This window comes from Rhinopithecus roxellana, chromosome 10 (assembly GCF_007565055.1).
Source record: "Rhinopithecus roxellana isolate Shanxi Qingling chromosome 10, ASM756505v1, whole genome shotgun sequence".
Taxonomy (NCBI): domain Eukaryota; kingdom Metazoa; phylum Chordata; class Mammalia; order Primates; family Cercopithecidae; genus Rhinopithecus; species Rhinopithecus roxellana.
This window is the reverse complement of record NC_044558.1, coordinates 58,369,123-58,377,580: the sequence shown is the minus strand read 5'-3', so window position 1 is coordinate 58,377,580 and position 8,458 is coordinate 58,369,123. Positions and strand designations below refer to the sequence as shown.

The 8,458-nt window shown below is 40.1% G+C and overlaps 1 pseudogene; it reads left to right on the top strand.

Annotated features, from left to right (window-relative positions):
• Positions 1-472: 472 nt before the first annotated feature.
• On the top strand, positions 473-986 carry LOC104670670 (annotated as a pseudogene).
• Positions 987-8,458: the final 7,472 nt, after the last annotated feature.

The following is an 8,458-nucleotide window of genomic DNA, read 5'->3' as shown; positions in this document are numbered from 1 at the left end:
ACTAAAAAAGAATACCACACAGTGTTCAGAAGACTGTGGAGAAATAGGAAGTCTTATACATTACTTACAAAAGCATGAATTGGTACAATCTTTCTTGAGAGCAGCCCGACCATATAAATCAAAAATTTTCAGTGGCCTTACGATTCCAATAACCTCTAAAAACTCACCTTAAAGAACGAATAGGACCAGAGTCCAGAGAAGTGTGTGTTCATTGCAGCAACGTTTATTGCAGTGGAAAAAGTAGAAATGAATATATATCTATATATATATATCAAAAGACGCTACATCTACACAATGGAATATTATGTAGTTATTAAGGACGACTTGGCCATGAGGGTAACAGGTGACAGAGCATGGCACCTACAGCTCAGTAACCTGGGAGGTGGGGTGCGGGGGAGGAGAGGGACGCACAGAAGCTGACTCTGTGGGTCTCAGGCTGATAGAAGGCCGCTCGCCAGCTCCTATTTCAGGGATGGACGCAGCAGCGGAAGTGACGGAAGCCCCAGAGGAAGAGAGCTTTGCACTGCCCATCTCTTCCGCCTCTGAAGCCAAATTTGATGCTGTGGTTGGTTCTATTGAGGCCATCATCATGGATCCCGAGTTCCAGGTATGGCAGAGAAATTTCATGGACAAATACTACCAGGAATTTGAAGACACGGAAGAGAATAAACTCACCTACACACCAATCTTTAATGAATACCTTTCTTGGGTAGAAAAATATATTGAAGAACAGCTGCTGGAGCGGATTCCAGAATTCAACATGGCGACTTTCACAGCAACATTAGAGCACCATAAAGATGAAGTGGCTGATGACATATTCGACATGCTAGTCACATTTACAAACCTTCTGGCATTTAAAGAGATGTTTCTGGACTACAGAGCAGAAAAAGAAGGCCGGGGACTGGATTTAAGTGGTGACTTAGTGGTGACTTCATTGTGCAAAAACACCTTCCACACCAGCTATCCAAAACAATCTGTGGCACTAGCTCGCGTCTCCAGGCAGTGGGAGCCTTCTGGACATCATAGGCCCAGTAGGCGGGGAGAGGCGTCTGTTCCTAATGACAGAATATGTCTTGGAAAGACTGACTCTGCCGCTCTTCTTTAATGTTAAGCATTGATGAATCAAAAAGATAATTACCTTACCCTCCAGGGACCTCTGCTTTTCCTGAAACACGTTCTTGTATTCAGTAACCCTACTGCCATTGCCAAAGTAGACACCCCTCTCAGGAACTTCTGAGGGTCAGACTACTCTGGGACAAGAGATTGTGTCTAGCATTCCATCTGGAAGACCCCTTTTCTCACCATATATGTTCATGTGTGAACAACGTGGAAAATAACACCATCACAAACCCTCCCTGACCCAAATACCACAGGCAGGCTTTGCACCAAACTTTCGTGTGCTCACAGCTCTTTCACTTGGGTAAGATTTGTAGTCCATCAACACTAGGGATCCACCTGTGCAGGTATTTTACTTTTTGGGAGTATTTATCTAGGATGTCACTCAAACCAACTGCCCCTGCCTTGAGATTTCTGAAGCTCCTATTTTCTGCCCACTATTAGGAGAAAACTAGAGCCAGTCTTGGCTGAAGGAAGCAACTGAAAAACATGTCCTTAACCAAAATCTACATGGGAAAATCAATTCCTAGGAGTGGGTTTGCAGTACTTTTATCACTGTCTTCTGCTAGTCCTGATGTGGTCCCACCGTTTCTAGAGAAGCCTTTATCTTTTTAAACATCATTGTTGAAAAAATATTTTTGTAGACGAATACTCAAGCGGTAGATCTAATACAGTAGATCTGATTTTAGAATTTCTGATTAGCCCCTTAAAGACCTAAGTATTAAATGGCTTGTACTTTTTAATTGTAGTGCTATGAAGGCAAAAATGTTTTCTTTATTGAATTTCCTGTTTTACTGGACATCAATGGATGTATGCTATGCACTGGAAATCAACTGAAAGATATCTTTTACTTACAGCATGTTAAGTGTGTTTGTACAGATTTACTTAAAATCCTTTCCGTATAAATCGGTCTGTTAGGCTTTTGGTTGGGGTGGGGGTGAGTTTGCTAAAATGTAATTCTTCAAGCTCTGTAATTCCAACTCTATCCTTCTTCCTTTCAAAATCTTTCTTGCAAAAAAATGGTGTTCCACTGGTCTAGTTCAGCCTGAGTAAGAGGAGGTAGCAAAAGGCTTCAGAGGTATCAAAGGTCGTCTGTCTGACTTCATGTTAGTAAAATGTTTGGTAGGACATTGCTGACTAGAAAACATATATGTCACATCTCTAGAAAGAAGAAAAACATATAATTGTTTATAGTTCCTAATGTGTACCTTTAATTTTGTTTTTTAAGTAAAAATAAGAATCTGCACCAAAAAAGAAAATTATGATCTCAATCTACATTTGCTGTTGTGGAAAGATGCTATTTAGTAAATATCTTATCAGCTAGATTATAAATTCTATGAGGGCAGAAACTGTATGTGTTCTCGCCTGTATCCTTGGGCCTGGTACAGTAGCTAGAAAATGGTGAGCATTCAGTCTATTAATAGTTGTTGAATAATTAAATGGGTAAATTCCACAGTACATTAGGTGAAAAATCAAGTTAAAAAAGCGGAATGTGGCCGGGCGCGGTGGCTCAAGCCTGTAATCCCAGCACTTTGGGAGGCCAAGACTGGCGGATCACGAGGTCAGGAGATGGAGACCATCCTGGCTAACACGGTGAAACCCCATCTCTACTAAAAAATACAAAAAAAAAAACTAGCCGGGCGAGGTGGTGGGCGCTTGTAGTCCCAGCTACTCGGCAGGCTGAGGCAGGAGAATGGCGTAAACCCGGGAGGCGGAGCTTGCAGTGAGCTGAGATCCGGCCACTGCACTCCAGCCTGGGCGACAGAGCGAGACTCCATCTCAAAAAAAAAAAAAAAAAAAGGCAGAATGTATTAAGACCCCATTGTAAAATATTTTATATATTTCTATGAATATGTGTGCATGCATGCACATGCATGAATGTAGGAAAATGTCAGGATGGTAGAATCATAGATGATCTTAATCTTTTAATTTGCTAAAACTTTATGCATTTTTGCTCTAAATGTGTATTGCTCTTATAATTTAGTAAAAGATATCTAGAAGGAGAGGGAGAAGAGTGAAGGATAAAGAATAAAGGATGGAAAACAACAAAGTAGTTGCCACTAGGAGACAGATTTTTTGTTTGTTTGTTTGTTTGTTTGTGATCTTAATAATTTTATTTTATTTTTTTATTATACTTTAAGTTCTAGGGTACATGTGCATAACGTGCAGGTTTGTTACATATGTATATTTGTGCCATGTTGGTGTGCTGCACCCATCAACTCATCAGCACCCATCAATTCATCATTTATATCATGTATAACTCCCTAATGCAGTCCCTCCCCCCTCCCCCCTCCCCATGACAGGCCCCAGTGTGTGATGTTCCCCTTCCTGAGTCCAAGTGATCTCATTGTTCAGTTCCCACCTATGAGTGAGAACATGCGGTGTTTGGTTTTCTCTTCTTGTAATAGTTTGCTAAGAATGATGGTTTCCAGCTGCATCCATGTCCCTACAAAGGACGCAAACTCATCCTTTTTTATGGCTGCATAGTATTCCATGGTGTATATGTGCCACATTCTCTTAATCCAGTCTGTCACAGATGGACATTTGGGTTGATTCCAAGTCTTTGCTATTGTGAATAGTGCTGCAATAAACATACGTGTGCATGTGTCTTTGTAGTAGAATAATTTATAATCCTTTGGGTATATACCCAGTAGTGGGATGGCTGGGTCATATGGTACATCTAGTTCTAGATCCTTGAGGAATTGCCATACTGTTTTCCATAATGGTTGAACTAGTTTACAATCCCACCAACAGTGTAAAAGTGTTCCTATTTCTCCACATCCTCTCCAACAACTGTTGTTTCCTGATTTTTTAATGATTGCCATTCTAACTGGTGTGAGATGGTATCTCGTGGTTTTGATTTGCATTTCTCTGATGGCCAGTGATGATGAGCATTTTTCATGTGTCTGTTGGCTGTATGTATGTCTTCTTTTGAGAAATGTCTGCTCATATCCTTTCCCCACTTTTTGATGGGGTTGTTTGCTTTTTTCTTGTATATTTGTTTGAGTTCTTTGTGGATTCTGGATATTAGCCCTTTGTCAGATGAGTAGATTGCAAAAATTTTCTCCCATTCTGTAGGTTGCCTGTTCACTCTGATGGTAGTTTCTTTTGCTGTGCAGAAGCTCTTTAGTTTAATTAGATCCCATTTGTCAATTTTGGCTTTTGCTGCCGTTGCTTTTGGTGTTTTAGACATGAAGTCCTTGCCCATGCCTATGTCCTGAATGGTACTACCTAGATTTTCTTCCAGGGTTTTTATGGTATTAGGTCTAACATTTAAGTCTCTAATCCATCTTGAATTAATCTTCGTATAAGGAGTAAGGAAAGGATCCAGTTTCAGCTTTCTACTTATGGCTAGCCAATTTTCCCAGCACCATTTATTAAATAGGGAATCCTTTCCCCATTTCTTGTTTCTCTCAGGTTTGTCAAAGATCAGATGGCTGTAGATGTGTGGTATTATTTCTGAGGACTCTGTTCTGTTCCATTGGTCTATAGCTCTGTTTTGGTACCAGTACCATGCTGTTTTGGTTACTGTAGCCTTGTAGTATAGTTTGAAGTCAGGTAGCGTGACGCCTCCAGCTTTGTCCTTTTGACTTAGGATTGTCTTGGCAATGCAGGCTCTTTTTTGGTTCCATATGAACTTTAAAGCAGTTTTTTCCAATTCTGTGAAGAAACTCATTGGTAGCTTGATGGGGATGGCATTGAATCTATAAATAACCTTGGGCAGTATGGCCATTTTTCACGATATTGATTCTTCCTATCCATGAGCATGGTATGTTCTTCCATTTGTTTGTGTCCTCTTTGATTTCACTGAGCAGTGGTTTGTAGTTCTCCTTAAAGAGGTCCTTTACATCCCTTGTAAGTTGAATTCCTAGGTATTTTATTCTCTTTGAAGCAATTGTGAATGGAAGTTCATTCCTGATTTGGCTCTCTGCTTGTCTGTTACTGGTGTATAAGAATGCTTGCGATTTTTGCACATTAATTTTCTATCCTGAGACTTTGCTGAAGTTGCTTATCAGCTTAAGGAGCTTTTGGGCTGAGACGATGGGGTTTTCTAAATATACAATCATGTCATCTGCAAACAGGGACAATTTGACTTCTTCTTTTCCTAACTAAATACCCTTGATTTCTTTCTCTTGCCTGATTGCCCTAGCCAGAACTTCCAACACTATGTTGAATAGGAGTGGTGAGAGAGGGCATGCCTGTCTTGTACCAGTTTCCAAAGGGAATTTTTCCAGTTTTTGCCCATTCAGTATGATATTAGCTGTGGGTTTGTCATAAATAGCTCTTATTATTTTGAGGTACGTTCCATCAATACCGAATTTATTGAACGTTTTTAGCATGAAGGGCTGTTGAATTTTGTCAAAAGCCTTTTCTGCATCTATTGAGATAATCATGTGGTTCTTGACTTTGGTTCTGTTTATATGCTGGATTATGTTTATTGATTTGCGAATGTTGAACCAGCCTTGCATCCCAGGGATGAAGCCCACTTGATCATGGTGGATAAGCTTTTTGATGTGCTGCTGAATCCGGTTTGCCAGTATTTTATTGAGGATTTTTGCATCGATGTTCATCAGGGATATTGGTCTAAAATTCTCTTTTTTTGTTGTGTCTCTGCCAGGCTTTGGTATCAGGATGATGTTGGCCTCATAAAATGAGTTAGGGAGGATTCCCTCTTTTTCTATTGATTGGAATAGTTTCAGAAGGAATGGTACCAGCTCCTCCTTGTACCTCTGGTAGAATTCAGCTGTGAATCCATCTGGTCCTGGACTTTTTTTGGTGGGTAGGCTATTAATTGTTGCCTCAATTTCAGAGCCTGCTATTGGTCTATTCAGGGATTCAACTTCTTCCTGGTTTAGTCTTGGGAGAGTGTAAGTGTCCAGGAAATTATCCATTTCTTCTAGATTTTCTAGTTGATTTGCATAGAGGTATTTATAGTATTCTCTGATGGTAGTTTGTATTTCTGTGGGGTCGGTGGTGATATCCCCTTTATCATTTTTTATTGCATCTATTTGATTCCTCTCTCTTTTTTTCTTTATTAGTCTTGCTAGCGGTCTGTCAATTTTGTTGATCTTTTCAAAAAACCAACTCCTGGATTCATTGATTTTTTGGAGGGTTTTTTGTGTCTCTATCTCCTTCAGTTCTGCTCTGATCTTAGTTATTTCTTGCCTTCTGCTAGCTTTTGAATGTGTTTGCTCTTGCCTCTCTAGTTCTTTTAATTGTGATGTTAGAGTGTCAATTTTAGATCTTTCCTGCTTTCTCTTGTGGGCATTTAGTGCTATAAATTTCCCTCTACACACTGCTTTAAATGTGTCCCAGAGATTCTGGTATGTTGTATCTTTGTTCTCATTGGTTTCAAAGAACATCTTTATTTCTGCCTTCATTTCGTTATGTACCCACTAGTCATTCAGGAGCAGGTTATTCAGTTTCCATGTAGTTGAGCGGTTTTGATTGAGTTTCTTAGTCCTGAGTTCTAGTTTGATTGCACTGTGGTCTGAGAGACAGTTTGTTATAATTTCTGTTCTTTTACATTTGCTGAGGAGTGCTTTACTTCCAATTATGTGGTCAATTTTGGAATAAGTGTGATGTGGTGCTGAGAAGAATGTATATTCTGTTGATTTGGGGTGGAGACTTCTATAGATGTCTATTAGGTCCGCTTGGTGCAGAGATGAGTTCAATTCCTGGATATCCTTGTTAACTTTCTGTCTCGTTGATCTGTCTAATGCTGACAGTGGAGTGTTGAAGTCTCCCATTATTATTGTATGGGAGTCTAAGTCTCTTTGTAAGTCTCTAAGGACTTGCTTTATGAATCTGGGTGCTCCTGTATTGGGTGCATATATATTTAGGATAATTAGCTCTTCCTGTTGAATTGATCCCTTTACCATTATGTAATGGCCTTCTTTGTCTCTTTTGATCTTTGATGGCTTAAAGTCTGTTTTATCAGAGACTAGGATTGCAACCCCTGCTTTTTTTTGTTCTCCATTTCCTTGGTAGATCTTCCTCCATCCCTTTATTTTGAGCCTATGTATGTGTCTGCATGTGAGATGGGTCTCCTGAATACAGCAGACTGATGGGTCTTGACTCTTTATCCTATTTGCCAGTCTGTGTCTTTTAATTGGAGCATTTAGTCCATTTACATTTAAGGTGAATATTGTTATGTGTGAACTTGATCCTGCCATTATGATATTAACTGGTTATTTTGCTCATTAGTTGATGCAGTTTCTTCCTAGCCTCGATGGTCTTTACATTTTGGCATGTTTTTGCAATGGCTGGTACCAGTTGTTCCTTTCCATGTTTAGTGCTTCCTTCAGGGTCTCTTGTAAGGCAGGCCTGGTGGTGACAAAATCTCTAAGCATTTGCTTATCTGTAAAGGATTTTATTTCTCCTTCACTTATGAAACTTAGTTTGGCTGGATATGAAATTCTGGGTTGAAAATTCTTTTCTTTAAGAATGTTGAATATTGGCCCCGACTCTCTTCTGGCTTGTAGAGTTTCTGCCGAGAGATCTGCTGTTAGTCTGATGGGCTTCCCTTTGTGGGTAACCCGACCTTTCTCTCTGGCTGCCCTTAAGATTTTTTCCTTCATTTCAACTTTGGTGAATCTGGCAATTATGTGTCTTGGAGTTGCTCTTCTGGAGGAGTATCTTTGTGGCGTTCTCTGTATTTCCTGAATTTGAATGTTGGCCTGCCCTACTAGGTTGGGGAAGTTCTCCTGGATGATATCCTGAAGAGTGTTTTCCAACTTGGTTCCATTTTCCCCCTCACTTTCAGGCACCCCAATCAGACGTAGATTTGGTCTTTTTACATAATCTCATACTTCTTGCAGGCTTTGTTCATTTCTTTTTCTTCTTTTTTCTTTTGGTTTCTCTTCTTGCTTCATTTCATTCATTTGATCCTCAATCGCTGATACTCTTTCTTCCAGTTGATCGAGTCGGTTACTGAAGCTTGTGCATTTGTCACGTATTTCTCGTGTCATGGTTTTCATCTCTGTCATTTCGTTTATGACCTTCTCTGCATTAATTAGTCTAGCTGTCAATTCTTCCACTCTTTTTTCAAGATTTTTAGTTTCTTTGTGCTGGGTACGTAATTCCTCCTTTAGCTCTGAGAAGTTTGATGGACTGAAGCCTTCTTCTCTCATCTCGTCAAAGTCATTCTCTGACCAGCTTCGATCCGTTGCTGGCGATGGGCTGCGCTCCTTTGCAGGGGGAGATGCGCTCTTATTTTTTGAATTTCCAGCTTTTCTGCCCTGCTTTTTCCCCATCTTTGTGGTTTTATCTGTCTGTGGTCTTTGATGATGGTGACGTACTGATGGGGTTTTGGTATAGGTGTCCTTCCTGTTTGATAGTT